At 35.1% G+C, this 23,104-nt stretch overlaps 2 long non-coding RNA genes across 2 annotated transcripts in view; both read left to right on the top strand.

Annotated features, from left to right (window-relative positions):
- Nucleotides 1-11,811, top strand: part of LOC106998298 (uncharacterized) — a 105,520-nt gene extending 93,709 nt beyond the window's left edge. The window contains exon 5 of the long non-coding RNA XR_001444726.3: nt 11,262-11,811. This is a non-coding gene — a long non-coding RNA (uncharacterized LOC106998298). The remainder of the gene's footprint in view (nt 1-11,261) is intronic.
- Nucleotides 11,812-13,999: 2,188 nt separating this feature from the next.
- Nucleotides 14,000-23,104, top strand: part of LOC144340969 (uncharacterized) — a 33,700-nt gene continuing 24,595 nt past the window's right edge. Inside the window, exon 1 of the long non-coding RNA XR_013417506.1 lies at nt 14,000-14,224. This is a non-coding gene — a long non-coding RNA (uncharacterized LOC144340969). The remainder of the gene's footprint in view (nt 14,225-23,104) is intronic.

Raw genomic sequence — 23,104 nt, forward strand, 5'->3', positions numbered from 1 at the left:
CATGGCTGTTTGAATCTATGTTTTCAGCCACTACACTGGAGTTACCTAAGACGGTGACTAAGCACTGTTTAGATGTACTTTAAAATAAATCTAAAGGTATAGATCTTTTTTTCAGTGATATTATTTGGCCTGAAAAATACTCAACGAAGAAGTAAATCTACTTTGTTGACGGTTGGAATAGTATGAGCCTCCATTTCCAGTCCCTGTTCAATTGACAAGAATACTATTCTTTTTCTCAGTATCTGTTTCTTTCGCACTATAACAAATTGGTTGGCTCTAGTTTTGTCTTTTATCAGGACTTGTTGTCTAGTATCTTCTTTCTCTCTAACCAATATGGATGATGAATCACATCTGTTCCCCACGTAATGACTTCAAAGGAAGAGTTTACAGCTCTACCTGTGAGTTTCTGTGATGTCTGGTTGTTTTCACATTGCTGTATAATAGATCTCCAAAGACCAGGAAAGAAGAGGAAGTCTATTTCTAAAACCATTATGGCATAATCAACAATGAGAAAAATACTGGGGTTTTATTCTGCCTTACGATGAAAATGAGAAGTTATGGGTAGGGAAATTTTAATAACCAAATAAAACTTACAAGATAACGTATCAACTAGTCTATGTGCAAAAAAGGGAAGACTGTATTAAGAATAAGATTCTCTGGTTAATGAGATTGTTTTAATAAGAAGGTGTAAGAGTCACAAGTTAAATAACAAACTCACTCACTTGCACAAGTATCTGTTCTTGGAAGTTACATATATTTCTTTGCCTATCAGAGTACTTGCCCATATGCAATGTGAGTGCCTGATCATATAAAACTGTGACCTTATTATACAGGGTTTCTTCAATGTGAAATATGTCTAATACATTAGCCAATAGTTGCATACAAATTAAGATAACAATGTCAACATTTTCTAATTTCAAATATGAAAATAACTCTGTTTGAAAATACAAAAGGGTTCTTTCTCACTTGTGTTTTTTGTTTTTTGGAATCATACAATTTTAAAATCTCAAATATTTAAACTACCATAACAAAATATCTATATAAAGCCTGTTATAATGTCAAAAGTAGCCATATCCTCCCATATTCTAGCTTACTTTACTTCTTTATTATGATTATTTAAAGATAATAGAAAGAGAAATGAAGGGGAGATTAGGTTTGTAACACCTTTGAAAATATTTGAATAGCAATGCATCTTAAATATTTAATATATATGAATTACCACTGTATGTTCTAAAATAATGTAATTGCACATAAACTCCTTGTCTTCCTTATTTTAAATGCATTCAGGGAAAAGTTATTCAAATAAAAAATTATATTCCCAGGATGAAAATCATAGAATTATAAGGTTCTTATGCATCTACTTACTATGCAGACTTAATAAGTAACAGGATTTTATGAGACTGAAATATTATTGTTATTCATTTCAACCATTTGAGCTTAAAATACTGTCAATTTAAAAAAGCACAGCGCTGAGTTTGTAGCAGCTTCTGAAATAGCTTACTCTTTTGTTAAAGTATGTTTGGGTTTTCTTACCTCAAGAAGCAATTTTAGGCTGGGCACGGTGACTCACGCCTGTAATCCCAGCAACTTCGGGAGGCCGAGGCAGGCGGATCACCAGGTCAGGAGATCAAGACCATCCTGGCTAACATGGTGAAACCCCCGTCTCTAAAAATACAAAAAATTAGCCGGGTGTGGTGGTGGGCGCCTGTAGTCTCAGCTACTCGGGAGGCTGAAGCAGGAGAATGACGTGAACCCAGTAGGTGGAGGTTGCAGTGAGCAGAGATCGTGCCACTGCACTCCAGCCTGGGTGATAGAGTGAGACTCCGTCTCAAAAAAAAAAAAAAAAAAAAAAAAAAGAAAAAAAGAAATTGTATTCTGAAATAAATATTTCAGTTTTCTCAGCAAGTGTAGAATTAAATGAACATTTATTAATATAGAGTACATTAGGGATACATTTATATATTGCCTCAGAAGCAATAAATGCAACCTGGTTTCTGCTTCATTACATTTAAGATATGACAACTGGAAAGATTCCCTCATTAAACCAAATACTTTTTATTCCAGTGATGGATTAGTTAATATTTAAAAAATTAGTTGAGATTTAGGACTTATCTGTCTTCTGATATAGATAATGCCAGTCAGGGCAATGTCATTTTGAACAATGTTACGATTCATTCTGACGTTATACTCATCATCCGAGGCACAGGGTGAATCACATCTCTGCTAGAAGCGTTTATCTTTTTAAATTCATGGGATACAAAGTTTGGAATAAATGTTAGAACTCATTGTGTCATACCTTTAGACCAAAATTTCTCAAATGCTTTTGCATCAACTTTGCATCAGTAGCACATAGCAAAACCATCCATAAAAGTATACACTTAAAAGAGTGAAGCCCAGAAATCTGAATTTAATCTGACACTACAAGTGATACTTTGCATTATAAAATTGTCAAACGACCACTCCAGCATGGCTTGATATGCTTCTTTGACAACTTTTTCAGTGGCTGAATATCTTTGGAGGAAAAAAAATGCTATGACACTACACTCAAACACTACTCATAATATAGGCAAGTCTATTAAAAATATAAATATACCTTATACTTTGTCACCATTTTTCACTTCCAAAAGTCTATTTCATCCTCCTAAAATGACACTGAAACCTTCCAATATTTTCAATGTATTTTAACAAATTATGTAATGCAAATAGGCCTTTGCATTATTGACTAAATGCAACACTCATTCATGTCAAAAATTCTCAACAAACTAGAAAGAGAAAGGAGCTTCCCAACTTGATAAAACACATATACAAATAACCTCTATTGAACAACGTATTTAGTAGTGAGAAACTGGATGATCTCATTTTAAAATTGGAGATAGGTAATGATATAATTCCTCATCAATTACATGAAGAATCATACTGGAATTCCTAGCTAATGCAATAAGCGTGAAAATAAATAAAATGTATACATTTTCAGAGAAAGAAATCAAACCATTTGGTTTACAGAAGACATAAATGTCTATGTAGAAAAACTCAAGAGTCTTCAAAATTAAATAAATAAAACCTTCTTAAATGAACTAATATAGGAAAGACACAGGATACATAGCTAATATACAAAAGCTAATTGATTTCCTATATACCAGTGATAAACTGGCATTTGAATCCTTTAAAAATATACTATTTACAATACTCCTATCCCAAAACCAAAAATGAAACACTTAGGTATAAATCTAATGAGATATCTATAACATCTACGTGCATATTCCTACAAAACTCTGATGAAAGAGATTGAAAATATTAAATGAAGGAAGAGATATTTCATGTTCATGTATTAGAAGACTCAATATTGTTAAGATAACAGTTCTTCCAAGTTGATGTATAGATTTGATGCAATTTCAGTCAAAATCACATCAAGCTATTCTGTAGAAACTTACGAACTTATTATAAAGTTTATGTGCAAAGACAAAAGACCTAGTATAACCAAAACAACGAGGAAGAAGAGGAACTGTATTAGTCTGTTCTTATGCTGCCATGAAGAAATATCCAAGACTGGGTAATTTATAAAGCAAAGAGGCTTAATTGACTCACAGTTCTGTTTGGCTGGGGAGGTCACAGGAAATTTATAATCATGGTGGAAGGGGAAGCAACATGTCCTTCTTCACATGACAGCAGGAGAGAGAAGTGCCAAGCAAAAGGGAAAAAGGTCTTTATAAAGCCATCAGATCTTGTGAGAACTCACTCACTATCATGAGAACAGCAACACGAAGGTAACTGTCCATATGATTCAATTATTCCCCAGCACATCCCTCCCATGGCGTGTGGGGATTATGGAAACTACAATTCAAGACCATATTTGGGTGGAGACACAGCGAAATCATATCAAGAACTAGGATGGATGATTCAAATAACGTGATTGCAAGACTTATAAAGATACAATAGTCAAGACAATGACAATTTGATAGAAAAGGAATAGTCTTCAACAAATGATGCTGAAACAAGTGGGTGTCCATATTAAAAAGAAAGAACCCACATACAGACCTTATATCTTTGAGAGAAATAAATCACATTGAATCATAGATGTAAATGTGAAACAAAAATATGTAAAACTTTCAGAAGAAAACATAGAAACTCTAGATGACCTTTGGTTTGGTAATGAGATTTGAGATACAACACAAAAGCATGATCAATGAAAAAATGATAGTAGTTGAACTTTACTAAAATTAAAATCTTTTTCTCTGACTAGTACACAGTAAGAGAGTGCAAAGACAAGGCACAGACATGCAAATATATATGTTAAACAAGTGCTATCCAACACATACAAATAACTATTATAACCCAACAAAAGTAAACACATGAACTAATTTGAAAATGGTTCAAAAAATTGATGCTCACTAGAAAAGATATCAATATGGCAAATACGCATATAAAAAGATACTTGACATCATATGTCATGAGGAAATTGCAAATTAAAAAATTACCTGATATCCCTACACACCTATTAGGACAGCTATAATCCAAAGACACTGGCAATAGCGATTGATGAGCAAAGATTCACAGCACCAGGGACTGCCATTCATTGCTAGTAGAAATACAAAATGCTATGGCCATTTTGGAAGCGGTTTAGCAGTTAATTATAAAGTTAAACACAGCCTTATCATATGATGTAGGAAATAGACTCTGGCATACGTACAAATCTGAGTTGAACACATATGTTAACATGAAAAACTTTATATGAATGTTTATAATACCTTTATTTATAATTACCAAAAGCTGTTCTTCAACAGATGACTAAACAATGATATATCTATGCAATGGAATATTATTCATAGATTAAAAGAAATGAGCCATCAAGACAAAAAGATGTGAAGGAATATAAAATGCATAATGATAAGTTTAAAAAAACAGTCTGTAAAGGCTGTATCGTATAATTTCAAACATATGACATTCTGGAAAAAAACAAAATTATGGAAAGTGGTACAAACAGCAGTGGTTACTAGTGGGTCAGGGAAGGAGAGTAAGATTGAAGAGGGGAAGCACAGAAGTACACAGCTTAGTCTACATTCGTATATTTTCTTGTTCTGACAGATGAGAGAGCCTAGAAGCAATAACAGTCCAATAGCAACGAGCACACTTAGTTCATCGATCTATGTTTCTAACACTGTTGTTCACTGAAAGGACTCAGGTAAACTTGAAAACACCACTGATTGTTCACTGAAAAGACTCAGGTAAACTTGAAAACATCACTGATTGTAAGACTGGGGCGACAGGAAATATGCAAGATGATTCTGAAACTTCTTGTAGTACAAGAAAATAAAGAAGTTCTCCAAAACCACCTAACCAATAAGCAGACGGACAAACAAACCTACACACATTGATGAGGGTTTGTCAAAGGGACACAGGAGTCAACTGGAGGATGTTTCAATGGTCATAGCTAGAGAAATTTGAGCCATACAATAAACAAAGTACTATTGGATTCTAACTCAAAGTATAAAATACATGCCCATGAATTATGCCGATGTGAATAAATAATAAACGGGAGAGAAGAGACAAATCTGTGCAGAATTAGTTCAATAATTTATGTAGATATATCTCCCTCAGGAGATGGAGAATAAGTCCTCACACTTTAAGTATGTGCTGTACAAAGTGTCTTCCTCGCAAAGCATACACTGTGGAATGGCGTTGGGGTAGGGGAGGAGTAACTTTCAATAAAGAAAGCTGATAAACATCACCTCACCCAGATGGCCCAGGTTAGGTTGATAGTATATATTCTTACTATGATGTGATGAAAATGGAACATTATTTCTATGACTGTCCTCCTCCAAACCTGTAACTCAATCTAATCATGAGAAAACATCATACGAATCCAGAAATATTCCACAAAATAGCTTGAGCAGTACTTCTGAAAACTGTTATGTCATCCAAAGCAAGAAAGGGTTGTGAAACTCTTCCAGTGCAGAGGTGCGTAAAACAATATGACAGCTTAAAGTACTGTGGTGCTCTAAATGAAATCCTGGAACAGAGACAAACATGATACAGTAATAAAGAACATTGCCGGGAGCAATGGCTCGCTCCTGTAATCGCAGCACTTTGGGAGGCTGAGGCAGGTGGATCACCTGAAGCCAAGAACTCGAGGCCAGTCTGGCCAACATGGTGAAACCCCATCTCTATTAAAAATACAAAATTAGCTGGGAGTGGTGTCGGGCGCCTGTAATCGCAGCTACTTGGGAGGTTGAGGCAGTAGCTGGGATTGAACCCGAGAGGTGGATGTTGCATTGCATTGAGATCCTGTCATTGCACTCCAGCCTGGGCAAGAAAAGTGAAACTCCACCTCAAAAATAAATAAATAAATAAATAAATAAATAAATAAATAAATAATGAACATTGATTCGTTAATTTTAATAACTGTAACACACTAACATAAGATGTTAACTATGGGGGCTGAGCAAGCGATTTATGGAAAATTGGTACTATTCTCAATTTTTCAGTAAATCAAAAAGTATTCTAAAAATAAATATTTATTCTTAAAAACAACATTTACAAGGAAAATCCAACTAAATAAAGAAGAAAAAGCACAAAGTGCAAGCTTCTTAGGAGCAGGATTCAAGTATTCAGAATTGTATGCTTTCCCTTTGTAATTTTAATGTTTTTCAATTTGAATTCCTTCCTTCCTTCCTTCCTTCCTTCCTTCCTTCCTTCCTTCCTTCCTTCCTTCCTTCCTTCCTTCCTTCCTTCCTTCCTTCCTTCCTTCTTTCCTTCCTTCTATTTTCTTTTTTCCTTTGAGACAGGGTCTCATCACGTCACCCAGGTTGGAGTGCAGTGGAGCCCTCATGACTCAGAGCAGCCTCCACCTCCTGGGCTCAAGCAAACTTCCTGCCTCAGCCTCCCAAGTAACTAGAATTACAAGTGTGTGTCACCACGCCTGGCTAATTTCTGTATTTTCTGTGGAGGCAAGCATTTGTCATGTTGCCCAGGCTCGTCTTGAACTCCTAGACTCAAGCAATCCACCTGCCTTTGCCTTCCAAAGTGCTGGAATTACCAGTGTGAGACAAAGCTCTCAGTCCTCAACTTGAATTTATTTTTTATAAAAGGAGGAGAGAGACTAAAATGGGAAGCAAGAAGGAAGGAAGGGAAAAAAAAGGAGAGAGGTAGGAACAGGGGAAGAGAAAGTTAGAGCAAAGCGGTAGAGGGAAGAAACAGAAGGGAGGAAAGAAACCATTGACTTGCCCCAAATTACCCACGTAATAGTAGGTAAAACCAGAACTTAATTCTTTTTTTTTTTTTTTTTTTTTTTTTTTTTTTGAGACGGAGTCTCGCTCTGTCGCCCAGGCTGGAGTGCAGTGGCCGGATCTCAGCTCACTGCAAGCTCCGCCTCCCGGGTTCACGCCATTCTCCTGCCTCAGCCTCCGGAGTAGCTGGGACTACAGGCGCCCGCCACCTCGCCCGGCTAGTTTGTTGTATTTTTAGTAGAGACGGGGTTTCACCATGTTAGCCAGGATGGTCTCGATCTCCTGACCTTGTGATCCGCCCGTCTCGGCCTCCCAAAGTGCTGGGATTACAGGCTTGAGCCACCGCGCCCGGCCCAGAACTTAATTCTTAATTCTTTCAAATGCCAAAACCCTCACATTATTAACCTTTTCCCCCCTTTTCTGTACAGAGAGGATAAAATGGCTACAGAGTCAGCAATGTGTCCATTGCTTAACAGGAACTAAAAGGAGGGAAATTTCATTTCTCACCCCTTTGGCAAATTCGTAAAATATGTGCTTACTGCCATGTTACTGAACTAAATAAACAATTATAGTCTAAAAGATAAATGTGAGTTTTGCCTAAGATGTTGCAAACAGTTAAGTCAATTCTATCTGCTTTTTGTTGTAAATATTCTGCAGAGCCAAATTTTATAACTTCTTTTGTCATATGTTCTTTGCATCATCATTGCACTTTGGTTTGCAATAGCAGATTCTGGGGTGTAACGTTAGTTAAGTTGATGAAAAGGAAGTGATCAAGTGTCTCTACAAAGTAAACCTTGTTTGAGGAGTTTACAGAGAAAATAACCTCTATTTAAGTGGAATGAGAAGGTTCTTACTGCAATATTTTAAAGCTGTTTCTCACATATTATATTCACTTTTTAATCAGGGGAGATGATGTATAATTCTAAAAAATACTTTAGGCCAAGATATAATGATATTCTTCTTCAATACCCTATATTACCCATGTAGTTAAAAGAAAGAGAATGTGCTTGGTTATTTTTTTTTTTTTCCTTTTGCCTCCCTTTATTTTATAAGCCCAGAGGGATGCAACTCATTTTCTGTGTAACTATTTTAAGACTAAGTTAGAGAACTCCCTTTTTCTTTATTCTTTCGTCCTGTTGTGTTTTCGGTTGGGAAGAAACTAAGCCTTTTTAATCAGTTGTGAGTGTCAAGACTAGAAAGAGTTCTAAAGATGTGAAGCAAACCCCTGGAGTTAGTTGGGCTGTGGTGATTGCTCTAGAGCCCAGGGTGAATTTTCATGGGGCCAGGCAACTGTCCTCTGCAGTTGTTAAGAAGAGACAGGAAAACACCAGTTTGCAAATTTCCGCATATTTTATTTATGCGGGCGAATATTATAATTCAGATATAATATTACGAAAAATAAAATAATGATCATTAAAACTTATCCCTATAAAAACTCATGATATAAGAAAACTACAGATAGACTTTCTTCTTTTAAAGTAATTATTATCTGCGCCCGGCATAGTGGCTCATGACTGTAATCCTAGCACTTTGGGAGGCCGAGGCGGGCAGATCACCTGAGGGCCAAGAGGTCAAGGCCAGTCTGGCCAACGTGGCAAAATCTCGTCTCTACTAAAAATACAAAAATTAACTGCGCGTGGTGGCAGGCGCCTGTAATCCCAGCTACTCGGGAGGCTGAGGCAGGAGAATCGCTTGAACCCTGGAGGTGGAGATTGCAGTAAGCCAAGATAGCACCACTGCACTCTAGCCTAGGCAACAAAATAAGACTCTGCCTCAGGAAATAATAATAATAAAATAAAAAATAATTATATGACTTTATTGGTACTACTGAGGCAAAATGACATAAAAACCACTTCCAGTTTTCCAAATCCCGTTTCAAATATTAAAATAACACCAAGATTATAGCATACACACAGTCATAATTGGGCATGTGTGCTTTTTTAAATAACTTAATTGACAGATATAAATATATATAATTATTTTATCTCATTTAAGTTAAATTAATTTTCATGTGAACTGGAGAAATTTTATAGGTTGTAGTAATCTACATCATATTTTATCAAATTGCATCACATTATTTCACAATTTTACAATATTAAGAAAAGCACCAGAATAAGAGGTAGCTCTCTGGTAGCTTCTCTGAACATTAGCCAAATCACTTGAAAAGACTGCATGATCTTTAAAAGTTTTAATGTCCTCAAATTTAAAGTGAGAATAATATTTGCTCATTTCATATTCCAGGGTCTTTAATCAATGACAAATAACATGAGAATTTTTAAAAATGTAAGATACTAACTATTTTTTAAGAAAGAATTGTAATTAAACATTTGACATATAGGCCATCACTCTTTCACAAAACACTAAACCTTCATAAGCAATTAATTGAATTTACTCATTTAAAATTTTATAAAGGTTTTACATACAAATAAATTAATCTTTTACATGTGAAAATATTGAAAGGCTTCAAGATTAAAGAAAAAATATTTTGTTTTTCTTTTCTTTTCTTTTTTTTTTTTGGAGGCGGAGTCTCGCCCTCTCTCCCAGGCCGTAGTGCCTCAGCCTCCCGAGTAGCTGAAAAAACAACTCTCTAAATTTAAAAGAAGAACAATATTTTGACTCAGTATACTGTCTTGTAAATAGATAAAGATTAATAGTTGTTATTTAGGAAAGATACAACTGGAAACCCTTCTGATAAGTAAATACAAACAGCATATTATTAACATTCATCACATATGAACATCATTTTAATACCCTTGAAGATACTAAAAAACAATTTGTATATATCAATATTTTGAACAGTAATTGTGATATTTTTGTTTACGTTATATTTTCTTAACATTTTTGCTTAGAGTATTTAAAAATTTAAACAATTTTAACCTTAATTATCATGTGATAATATATTACATGTATCTCAGTGTAAAGAATATTAATTACATAGGCTCTAATTCATATTTCTAATACATTATGAGGGTATTGCTAAAATAGCAATCTTATAATAATTCTGCAGAAAAATGCTCAGGTATTAACTTCTTCCTCTATAACTATGACATTTTCACTTGAAATGTTACTGTTGAACTTAATTCATTTCAGATTATACAATTCTAAATGTATAGATATTTAAATGAGAGCTTGTCACAAGTTTACTCATGAAACTATTTACAAATAGACAAGGGAGTTTCATAAATAATATCTGGGATGATAATTTATAATATTTTGCAAAGCAAATTGTTTCAATTGACACAAAAGTAATTTGGAAGCAATCGAATATATACCATAATTGATATGCTAATTATAAGTTGTTATTTATTAAAATAAATTTCCTAAAGGTGGACTTTTGCTCAAGAATGTTCAATTTTGAAGTTAGTCTACAAATCAGATCAACCCTACTCCAAATGATCAAATTCAGTAAGATTAAACAATGTATCTTCTATGTTGTATTCAAATTATCAAAATCTTAAGTATATCTCTTGCCTCTCATTTTTATTTTTATAATTTTCCATGTGTAAAAATAAGAGGTAATATGTGTAATGTGGTAGTAACATATAATCCTATACACACTTTAGTTCATTGCCAGAACGTGGCAGATAAATTCTTTCCTAAGAGTCCTAGATTCAACTAGTAACTTTCTTAAACACAATGAAATTTTTATCATCCTTACTTTATAACTAAAACCAATATTTTTCACTTATGTTCTCTCATCAGTCTTAACTAAACCACTGGTCACGGGAAAACAGGCTTCTAGTTTTAGAGTTATGCAATGAGTTAGATGAGTGCCGTGGTTTTTCTAATGGATCCCTAAATGGAAGCCACGTTTTAATGTATTCAGCCCATCCCAAGTCATATCCTTAGTTTGAGAGTTTAGAAATTTTATTGTATACTTAGAGGCTATAACGCTTAAAATAACTGACTTCTACTGAAACATGTAGAAGACTACATATACAATCAGAGATCTGTGTATTCTTTTCAATGAAGACTGTAATATCTAAATCAGATATTTATTTGGGTCTCTAAAGATCATCATATTTTTTTTTTCTCTAGGCAAACCATTGGAAAGCCAGATAATAGATGACTGCCTGAAGAGCATAACAAAAGAAAGGCGTATTATGTGAAGTATTCAAATCTCTCTCACAACATCAGACTTACATATCCTAATGTTATCGCCTTCGGTATAGGGATCTAGATGTCAGGAAGATGGTTGAGTTTCCCCGGATGATATTTTCAGTTCTTAACAACATGGGTAACATTGGCCTTTGTAACTATTTTTTCTTCTCTTCCATTCATTCTTGACTCACCAACTAAGTTTCTAATTAACCTTTTGGTTAACTGAAATAAAATAAAATAGCTGCTATTAGTTAACATTTATTTTAAGTGCTTACAATGTGCTAGAAAGCATTTTCATCATGTTACATTAATTATCTCATTTAATCCTCTCACCAATCCTGCTAAAAACCAACAGTTTACATTTCAGGAAACTAAACTGTAGACTGCTAAATTAACAAGACTGATTGGAGGTAATTGTTAAGCCACAGATGTAGTACTCAAACTCGAGTGTGTTTAAATGTAAACAGTAAATCTTCAATCTCGGTGCCTTTCATTTCTCCTCATGATAGGGCAATCTTGCTCTTATTTTTATTTGCATTTTGGGGAGTGTCAAACACCTCTAGATTGCTTAATAGTACCACCAACACTCTTACTACAGATGACAATGCTGGGTTTCAAAATAACGTGTTCAAGTTTCTCAGCTATAAGGACTAGTAAGGGACCTGAACCTGAATCTTCTTTTAAAACAGACACTTGCTGCAGAGGTGGCCTCCTCTTGGTAAGCTCGGTTCTTCCATATGTGAACAAAATTCAATAACTGACTGGGCAAAAGTTCTCTTTGGAGTAATTATTTCCTTGGGGAGCACTGCTGGTTAAGCCCACAGTATAAAATCCAAAGGGTTTCATCATTATCAAGAGCAGGTCAGTTCAGTATGGTATGTGCACTTTTCTTTAATTCATTTTTACCATCCCTGCAGTAAACATGGTCATAAATAAGCCTATCAAAACTCTAATTTAATGTTCAGAATATTCTCTTCATTGCCACGCAAACACTTATCTCTACAGCCCTCTCAGTTATCACAGGGACAGCTAGAGATTTCCATTTTGAGAAAATTAACCTTTTATTGCCCACCACAGTTCTTCAAAGCCACTTGCTATTGTTTCCATCTAAATCACCCAGGAGTGACAAATTGCAGCCACTGCATAAGAAAAGATTCTCTGGGAGGTCAAGGGCTTTCTTTCTCAGTTGCAAAAAAAAAAAAAAAAAAAAAAAAAAAAATAGGTATTGTCAAATAACTCTAAATTTACCTTGAAAAACATTTCAAGGGCCGGGCGCGGTGGCTCAAGCCTGTAATCCCAGCACTTTGGGAGGCCGAGACGGGCGGATCACGAGGTCAGGAGATCGAGACCATCCTGGCTAACACGGTGAAACCCCGTCTCTACTACAAAATACAAAAAAACTAGCCTGGCGAGGTGGCGGGCGCCTGTAGTCCCAGCTACTTGGGAGGCTGAGGCAGGAGAATGGCGTGAACCCGGGAGGCGGAGCTTGCAGTGAGCTGAGATCCGGCCACTGCACTCCAGCCTGGGCGACAGAGCGAGACTCTGTCTCAAAAAAAAAAAAAAAAAAAAAAAAGAAAAACATTTCAAGGAATCATGTAGTGTATTATAACAGAAAATGATCAATGTAATTTTTTTACAACAAAGATGAATGAAAATTATATGCACATATGGTATGTGTATGTTTGCATCTGTAAAGTAACTCTAATGCTAGTTAAAACTTCTACTTACAGCATTTATCCAGATTAAATTAAATGTGAAATCAAGGAAAATTATAATCTGGGTATAAATGAGGCAGATGTAGAACGTGAAGACACTTTGCTCATTCCATTATGGATATTGATTTAAAATTACATACCTCATGCCCTGAAAGCTGATGAAATAGTTTGGTTCCTTACTGAAAAAATTTCTTCAGTATATAGCATAATGCTCATAAGTAAGTGTGAAAGTGAATGAATGGATAAATGAAAGGGCAATAGGCAAATTATGAAAAGCCTTTAAGAAAGAGCATAAAAGCTTACATAAATTAAAAAAAAAAAAAAACCGTCATCTAAAATGCAAAACTCTCCCCAATATGTTGTCAGTCCTGCGGACCAGAGTCATTTGGAACAGAGCTGAGATCAATTTGAAAAATAAAACCTATATTTAAAAAGTGATTTTAAAGACACTAGGTCTGGCTGTTCTTTAGTCTGACAAAGTTAGTTAAAATCAGAGAATTATAAAGTATTCTCAATTTTCAGTTGACTTATTTTTTAAAAACTTGATTTAATAATAATTTTGTTATAGCCTAAAATAATTGCAGCCTCTTAGAATTCAAGGTAATAAAATTGGTTTTACAGTATCTGGAATAACCTCTTTCTTACATGGGTAACAGAAAGATGAACCACTTTGTTTCAAATTCTCATGTTGTGTATGAAGGTGGCTCCAGCCATCCCTGTTATTTCAGAGTACCCTTAGTGTGTGGACTATCTTCTGCTTTCATAATAATGGATTTCTTTCCTCTTTGAATTTGCTACCAGTTAAAACATTTTGTAAAACCGTGAAGGTGTACTTGACTTTCTGCTATTATTATCTCATTCTATAGTTATACAGAAATTTAAAATATGTGATGTATATTCAAACATTGTTATAAAAGTCCTTTTTTTTTTTTTTTTTTTTTTTTTTTTTACAAAGAGGACTTCATATAATTTTCGGAGAAACTTTTAAAAGATGTATGCTTGGGAGGCTGAGGCAGGCGGATCACCCGAGGTCGGGAGTTTGAGACCAGCCTGACCAACATGGAGAAACCTCGTCTCTACTAAAAATACAAAATTAGCCGAAGCATGGTGGTGCGTGCCTGTAATCCCAGCTACTGGAGAGGCTGAGGCAGGAGAATCGCTTGAACCCAGGAGGCGGAGGTTACGGTGAGCCAAGATTGTGCCATTGCACTCCAGCTTGGGCAACAAGAGAGAAACTCTGTCTCAAAAAAAAAAAAAAAAAAAAGAAGTATGATTATTTTCATTTCATAGATGAAGGTACAGTGCCTATTATAGCCTAAGTGCTCAATAAATTATTATTAAATGGATAAAAGAAGCTAGTAAAGTTAGACAACTTTCCTAAAGTCATGTAGAAAGTGTATACCAGTGTAGGAACTTAGCCATCTCACTGTTTGTGGTCTACCCTTTGATTATTGGGAAAGTATGTGTGAAGCACCAGATATCTGCTTTGTAGAAGGAATGTTCTCAAAATTCACTTTAAAGCTAGCTTTTTTTTTTTTTTTTTTTGCATAAGAGCTCAGACATTTTTCATCCCATTTTTTAAAGAGATAACCATTAAGTGTCGTTGTGTTTATCTTCTAGTAAGTCTCTGAATCATCTATTTTCTTAGAATAAAGGCCTCAAATGATGGAGCCTCAATTTTAACATGCTCTTTGATGAATTAACATTTGCTCTAATAGTCCCTCTTTATCTTTACGACCTAAGGACAATTTATAAAAGTTTCAAATCTCTGTCTTAGTATCAGTATCTGAAAATTTTCTCTTTTTAAAAGAAAGTATGTAGTTAGCAGTGGACCCTACAGATTATTTGTCTGCCACCAATTCATCTTCCTCCTTACTGAACCTAGCGCTGCTCCATATGCCATTGCATCTGTGGAAACTGACCTCATCTCAACTTTAGTAGGAGACTTAGTTTAGGTAAAGACAGTTGGCTTTGGAATTTCTTGAGTGACTCAGGGGGTGAGCAGTAGGCCTATGTTTGTCCCATCACACTGACTACAAGAACTTATATTTTTCTATCTGTTGAGAAATATGACTGTTTTGATTATTAATGGTTGCATCACAAACACTCGTTCCCTCCAATTTAAAAAAAAAAAAAAGAACAAAGCAATGGTTTAAACAGTGGTCATTTATTTAATTCACAAACAAGTAATCTGGGAAAGACTATGTGAGGATAACTCGTGTCCATTCCATGTGGCATCAGCTGGGCAGCTGGACTAGAAATGGAAGATTCACATTTAAGATATTAATCTACATGAATCATAAGATGGTGTGGGCTGTTTCCTGGGAGTTCAGCTAACCACAGTTGCTCTTCACAGGGGCCTGGTGTGTGACTTATTAGACTTTTGCACAGTACAGACATTGGGTTGCAAAACCAAGTGTTCAAAGACAAAGTAGAAGCTACCAGTATTTTAAGGCTTGGGTCTAGGAGCAATCACAGATTCACTTTTGCCATATTCCATTGTTCAAGTAGACATAGCTATCACCCAGATTCAAGGGGATGGTACATAGAACTCATCTCAAGATGAAGAAAACATCAAATTATTTGTGGCTACCCTTAATGTTGCATGATGAGTAAGAAAATCTGCAGCAGTGACAGATAGTATCTTGAAATCAAGAGAGGAACAAGCTTATAGGTTACTTTAATCCAGTGGATTTCAGAGTTATGGGAAGAACCTGGGTCTTTGAAAACAATGAGCCACTTAATCAACCTGCCTGAAAATGTCACTGTGTGTGGGATTCCACCTATGTGAGATAATACATTCAATACTTTTCAAAGCAGGTCAAATTTGGAATATCTGTTAGTTGTATTAAAAAGATAAACTGAGGTAAATATAATTTATATAATGTATTTAAACAAACAGTAATCCATGAATAGGACAGCTCTAAACAGGAAGTGGTTCTTCAATGCCATTGAAAAAACATAAAGGATACACTTTTACAGAATGAATCGGAAGGTAATACAAAGAAAATATTTAATTGATAAGCATCATGAAACTGCCTTATTTGCTCCATCCCACTGAAAAATCCCTTGTTCTGTAGTCACATTATCTGGCCTCCTCTTATTGGTCAAGCTTAAGTTCTGTTTTTCTGTAATACAGGCATTTACAAGAAATGACCCAAGTTTTCTCCCTACATTGGCAACTTAAGCAAGGTTAAAGTTATTTTCAAGGCCTAAATGGCTTGGTTAGCTCAGGGATTTTTCAAACCTGATCTTCATTTTTATTTGCTTTAATAGTTTCTACTTAAGCAATTCTAACTGATAGAAAGTCACGCCAGGATTTAAAAGACAATATGGAAAAATTTGATCTGGTTTATATCTCTAAAAGCCTGTAGTTAGAAAGAAAAAGGGAAGTGTGAGAATCAGTAAAAGAAAGAGGAATAAATTATTTAGTTTCTGTTTCTAAGATATAATATGGGTCATAGTAAATTTATTATTAAACAACAAAGGAACAACTGAATTAATACTAATTAGTAATGTGCCAACTCCCTTGAGCCAAATGAAAATTTCTTTATTATCAAGAGTAGATAGTGATGAGTTGTTTGATTTGTTTGTTTTACAATCTCTGTGGCAGATTTTAACTACATTCTAATTAATTTACTAATGGGATTTGAACACTAATTGGCATTTTACAAAACCTTCAGAATTGTAAAAAATAAGATGTTGTACAAGTCTTGTCAGAAACAATTGGCTTATCTGTCATTCTATCAATCAAAAATTTTCAATATTGAGAACTTTGAAATCTGCCTTGAATAATAATCTAGAACTAGTTTGTATGTTAAAAACATTAACTTTCACAAAATAAAAATTCGTCTTTGAGAATTATATTTTTCCATTTCACCTGTCTTGTAAAATGAAAATAATAGCCAGAAAAGCATTATGTTAAATTTTTCCTTCCTTCCTTCCTTCCTTCCTTCCTTCCTTCTTTCCTTCCTTCTTTCCTTCCTTCCTTCCTCTCTTTCTCTCTCTCTTTTCCTCTCTCTCTTTCTCTTTCACTGCTTAATAAAAATAACTGAATTGGTAGTGTTTATATCTACTAGAATGAGATGTCACAAATTCTTTCCTGTATTAATATTATCGGAGAAATTTATGCTAAAATTTTAAGCCCCACCCAAGAGTGCATATTTTGTTAAGTGTAAATACAATTTGTAAATTACGAAGTATTTCATGTGATCCTGTTCAGGGGTTGCCCTCTGAGAAAATATCTGATGAGGGAAATTAAGTGGGCAGTGGCAGGAAAGGGAAAGGGCAAGAATGGACCCAGATGCAGATCCAAATGTAACCAAGTAGATCAGTTTGTCTACAACCTACCACAAATGTGGGTTTTAATTCCGAATAATGATCCTGAGTTACTGCGTTTTTAAAAATTACAGCCTAAATCATCAAATATGTTGGATCAATATAATGCTGTAATTACTAAATTTAAAGTATAGTTAAACATTTTTAAAATGCAAGATTCTGAATGACAGTATTTGAGGCCAGAAGATGTAATTTCTTTGAATAAATTCAAACAAGATTTTTTGAGATGCATATTTTTAAAAACCATTGTCTATGTAAGTAAGAATATGACTTAGTAAAAATTATCTTTGACTGTATCAGGCATAAAAATAAAGTACTAGTACTTGGAAAACCCTCTATAACATGAAAACATATAATAAATGTTCTTATGCTAATTACAATTCTACAACCATGATTAAATTCCCCCGGTCCCAAACTCCAGTCTCCACCTCTCTCTCTTTCTCTCTCTCTCTCTCTCTCTCTCTCTCTCTCTGTCTCTCTTTCTCTTTCTCTTTCTCTGTCTCTGTCTCTGTCTCTGTCTCTGTCTCTTTCTCTCTCTTTTGCTCTCTCTCCTCTCCATACCTGATTGTCATTGTCATTTGCATTAAGTGGGCATACTAATACAGGCTGTTATTTGGGACCTTGGTCAATTTTTTTTTTTTTTTTTTTTTGAGACGGAGTCTCGCTGTGTCGCCCAAGCTGGAGTGCAGTGGCGTGATCTCGGCTCACTGCAAGCTCTGCCTTCCGGGTTCACACCATTCTCCTGCCTCAGCCTCCCGAGTAGCTGGGACTACAGGAGTCTGCCACCACGCTCGGCGAATTTTTTGTATTTTTAGTAGAGACGGGGTTTCACCGTGTTAGCTCGGATGGTCTGGATCTCCTGACCTCGTGATCCGCCCCACCTCGGCCTACTCTCTCATAGCCTAAATGTCTTCATTTTAAAAATAAGCACTTTTATGAGATGATTTCTCATGTTTTAAAGTTCCATCTCATTTCTCTGTCTCTTCTCAACTCCTCTCTTTGTGTGTATATGTATACATATGAATTCACATACATTTATACACACATATATGCATCCAATTACTCTACTTTGATGCTCACTGCTCACATCCAGAATTATGTTTAATATTTTTTCAATTTATATCATTTTAATAGATTCACATGTGAAGATGATTCAGTAATATAATATGCATAATTGATCCCATCAATGCCAGCACCCCAATGATTATATACAAATATTTGTATGCCTCTGAACAACAAAACACATAACCTAATTTAGTATTTGTTATAACCCTGAGAAGGAAATCTACCAGTTTAAATTTGTTTTAGTACTGCTGCAGCTAATAACTGACAAGATGAGATAATCTGTCTTGCTCCCACTAGTCCCAAAATTTAATGCTTCTGTGAAAAACAGAACATCTCTGGACCAGCACAGGTGAGTCTTACTATCTTTACAAATAAACCTGGGAATAGTTGGTTTTAATAAGCTGCCTCTGTCTCCATTTGTAAAAATTGTAAAAAAAAAAAAAAAAAAAAAAAAGAATGATATCGTATTGAGAGGGGAAATATAGCAAAAAGCATATAAGAATTGTAGATCTGTTATGCTTGTCACAATGTTGAATGGGTACAGAATAAATGAAGAAATACACACTTATTTTATTTTTTATCTTTATCCTCTGGTATATACAATTTTTCCTGACCAAGGCAAGGCTGTAAGTCCCTTGTATTTCTGAAAAAGGTTTTTATGGTCTTTTTGGTATTGGATATTGTCAATTGATTCACATTTTACTTAAAGCTTTATATTACAATAAGAATTTGACATAACCAACTAACAAAGTATTATGAGTTTTAACACAGTAAATTTTAGACAAATGGATAATACTTCACAAACTCCAAGTTGGATTGGTATTTCGCTGGGTGGTCTGTCTCATGTAAGATACGCATCACTCCTGAGCACATTGAGGGTATGTTCCTGCACAAATGGTGAACAGTCGAGTCATTAAAATGTAGAGTGCAGTAGGGGAGAAAGTTCAAAGGAACATTGAAGACAGAGCAGTCTGGGAGATTTCCCTCCACATTTTCTTCTTCCTTAATTTATTCTGTTTCATCGTCATCTTCAAAACTTATTTACTAGTCTTGCTTCACTGAGGTGAGAATCTAATTAAGGACAAGACATTAAGGAATTAATACACTGCAGAACTGACTCCCTCTCAAGTTGCATTTATTTGTTAAAATAGGTAATATCTTTAATCCAGCATCCTTGAAGCATGGTGTATTTGGCATCACTCGTATAACTGAGCTAACCCCTCCCTTACACACACAGGCACACACACAAACACACCAATATATTATTACCTACTATATCAGTCCTATTAGCAAGTCACCAATGTCAATCACTATAATTTCTGGTTAAGGGTTGTCTTTTTTTCCAAGTTTATATTTTCTTCTTTATCTCGTGGTTTAAACACCAAAAAAAGCAACAAAGCATCATCTTGGTGAATGTTGAAAATCTTGTGTTAACTCGCACTCCATTATGTCACTTTACCACAAAATAGAGTGGAACCTATTATTGAAATTCCTAAAAGTCTATTCCAAAGAGGAAAATAAAATATAATAGACTTGGTTCCAGGAAAGCTAGCTAAATCTATTGTCCTAACCTAGGACTTGTACTTCTACTTGAAGGCCTATGTTTGTGTAGTACAATGTCAGCCCTGGAGTTCTTCCAAAGGGAATACAATGCCATAGTATTGCCCAGAATTATCCTGGCTTAACCTCTGCATTAATTACTACAACAGCCTGAATTCTACCCTAAATCATTCTCATTAGCGTGAGGCCCCCGTTATATGCAGCATGAATAAACCAAAACATCTTACAGAAATCCCTTTTTGCAGCCTCTCTCTTCTGTTAATTGGCTTCAATGTCTCCTCGATTCAAATTTCATAACAAAGTGATAATGATTACATCAACCTGGAACAGAACAGTTGGCAGAAAACCTGAGTTCTGGCACTACTGCTGCCATGAGATTTGTGATCTTGGAAATTCACTTGACTTCTGTATCTGTTTTCTTATAAAGTAAGAAAAATCATGTCAGCCTCACAGGATTGTTGTGAGGTTTCAAAGAAAGATGTTTAAAACAAATGTGAAGCATATTATGATGAAAAGCATTTCCATTATTATAATAATTACCGGTTAGTTGGCAGGAAGAAAACACACACCCTCTTCAATGGTATAACACCTCTGGTATTCCTTACTACACTGGTACTGCAATTATCAGCATGTCTTTCTATAAAGTCATGCATAATAGGTTTCAGGTCCTTAAAAAATAATTTCTAATAATCTTATGTAACATATTCTTCTAAAATTCGGTGTTTTTAAAGGGAATTCAAGAAGAGGGGACCTTGTAGAAGTATTTTCCTATACAGGGTCGTCTATAAACCGGTACCCACAGTGAACATTAGTTGAAGAAATGAGAACATATGTTTAAAAAGTTTTTAGGCCGGGCGCGGTGGCTCAAGCCTGTAATCCCAGCACTTTGGGAGGCCGAGACGGGCGGATCACGAGGTCAGGAGATCGAGACCATCCTGGCTAACACGGTGAAACCCCGTCTCTACTAAAAAATACAAAAAACTAGCCGGGCGAGGTGGCGGGCGCCTGTAGTCCCAGCTACTTGGGAGGCTGCGGCAGGAGAATGGCGTGAACCCGGGAGGCGGAGCTTGCAGTGAGCTGAGATCCGGCCACTGCACTCCAGCCCGGGCGACAGAGTGAGACTCCGTCTCAAAAAAAAAAAATAAAATAAAATAAAAAATAAAAATAAAAAGTTTTTATAGAACTTTGGCCAATAACTTTATGTCCATTGAATCTGATAATAAAAATCAGGACTGCATTTTATGTGTCTTTTTATTTATTTTCTTGTAGTTCATTTGTACTCTATTTTACAAAGCTTTGTTAAACAACAAATTGAAAAACAAAATTCCTCAGCAGAGGTAGGTTGAGAAGCACTGGTTAAGAAAACATTGTCCAATGCTCTATTTAGCATCGTTTTATAAACAGGATTGAGAAAGTAACCCATTCTCTAAAATGTCACCCATGTTACAATGTGTTTCATCAACATTCCCTACAGAACTTTCTAAGGTTAACCAACATCCTCATATAAATGCTTATGCAAATATTGGAGCTAATGATTCTCTTAATCTAGATATCTAACAGTTTATTAAAAATGTGAACATATCTTGACAATAGATGTTAGGTTATGATTTTCTATAAACATTGACTACAAAATAAGTGGATATTAATTTAAATAGATTGTTAATGATTAAGATGCCTACTATTAAACTACAAAAATAACTATCTAAAAATTGAAATATCAAAAAGGAAAGGGAAACAAATTATAAAAGACTAAAGAAAATGGTCTTTTGGCCAAAAGAAATCATTTCAGAAAAACTAGAGAAAAAAGGGAGATACGACTTTCAAGTTTTGCAACAGCCCTCTAAAAAAAGCAGAATAAGAAGATAAACTAAAACATCTGTCAAGTAGAAAAACAGAAAAATCTTGACTATATGAACATTTTTCATTTGAAAATTGTATGATTAAATTATTGCATACTATAAAAACAATTTATTTTCAAAATCTGACCTTTAATCTTAAATCTATAAGTACATTGAGAAAAGAATCAAAATCTAATGTTGACTTAAAATCAATCAGTACTCTGTAAGAGACACCCTATTGAAGATTATGGAATATGACCTCAGATATTATAGACACATTAATGTTCTATAGCATTCTAAAAAGGTGCTTATGCAGCCATATATCCACTTGATAAAAATATAATTTTACTATTTGTTCTAATTTAAGATTTGTCATGAACTCATTTGATCTTGATAGTTTCTTAACCTCTTAAACCTCTAGGTATCTCAATTTTATTTGAAACAGTCATCATTCTTCTGTTTAACTGGCTCCCTTTTAAAAGGTTTCTTTACTGGTTTCTCTGTATTTCTTCAATCTCTAAATGTACTAACCAAGAGCTGAGCCCCAGGGTCTCTTGCCCTCTCTATCTGTGCTCACTCTCTAAGTGACTTCATCTAGGATGATGGTTTTAAACAGCATCAAATAATTCATTAAGCTTACAACATTCAAATATTTATCTCCTCTTGTCTCAATATTTCTATATTTATTTGTCCACTCTTCATCTCCAATTGGTTGGCTAATAGGCGACTTAAACCTGTATAACTGAATACAACTCTACCGGGCCCCTAAACATGCAGTCTCCCTCATCTCACTCAGTTCAGTTTGTGTGACCCAAATACCATGAAATTGTGATTTCCCTCTGTCTGTAACACTATACATCCAGTCCTTTACTACGGTATTTGGCTCTGTTTATGAAACATGTCTATCTATATTCCCAGCACTTCCATATCTACCCCCACATCCTGGTCCAAACCACTGTTACCTCTTATTTAGATTATTTCATTAGCTGCCCAACCCTCCACTCATAAATCATCTCACCCGCCCCACAGCTTAGTCTTTACACAGTCAGCAAAGTTATGATTTAATCAGTAAAGTTGATCATGTTGCTATTCTTAAAATTCCTTGATGGGAACTATCTAGCGCAGAGTACAAGACGAAGTCCATCATTGCTCCATGAATCCCCACATGATCTGGCCCTACATTCTTCTCTGACCTAATTGCCTTCAGATACCCCTGGCTTGTCCTCGTTCAGTTTCTGGAAACCATGCTCCAACCTCAGGGATT

The sequence above is a fragment of the Macaca mulatta genome, chromosome 5, assembly GCF_049350105.2.
Source record: "Macaca mulatta isolate MMU2019108-1 chromosome 5, T2T-MMU8v2.0, whole genome shotgun sequence".
Taxonomy (NCBI): Eukaryota; Metazoa; Chordata; class Mammalia; order Primates; family Cercopithecidae; genus Macaca; species Macaca mulatta.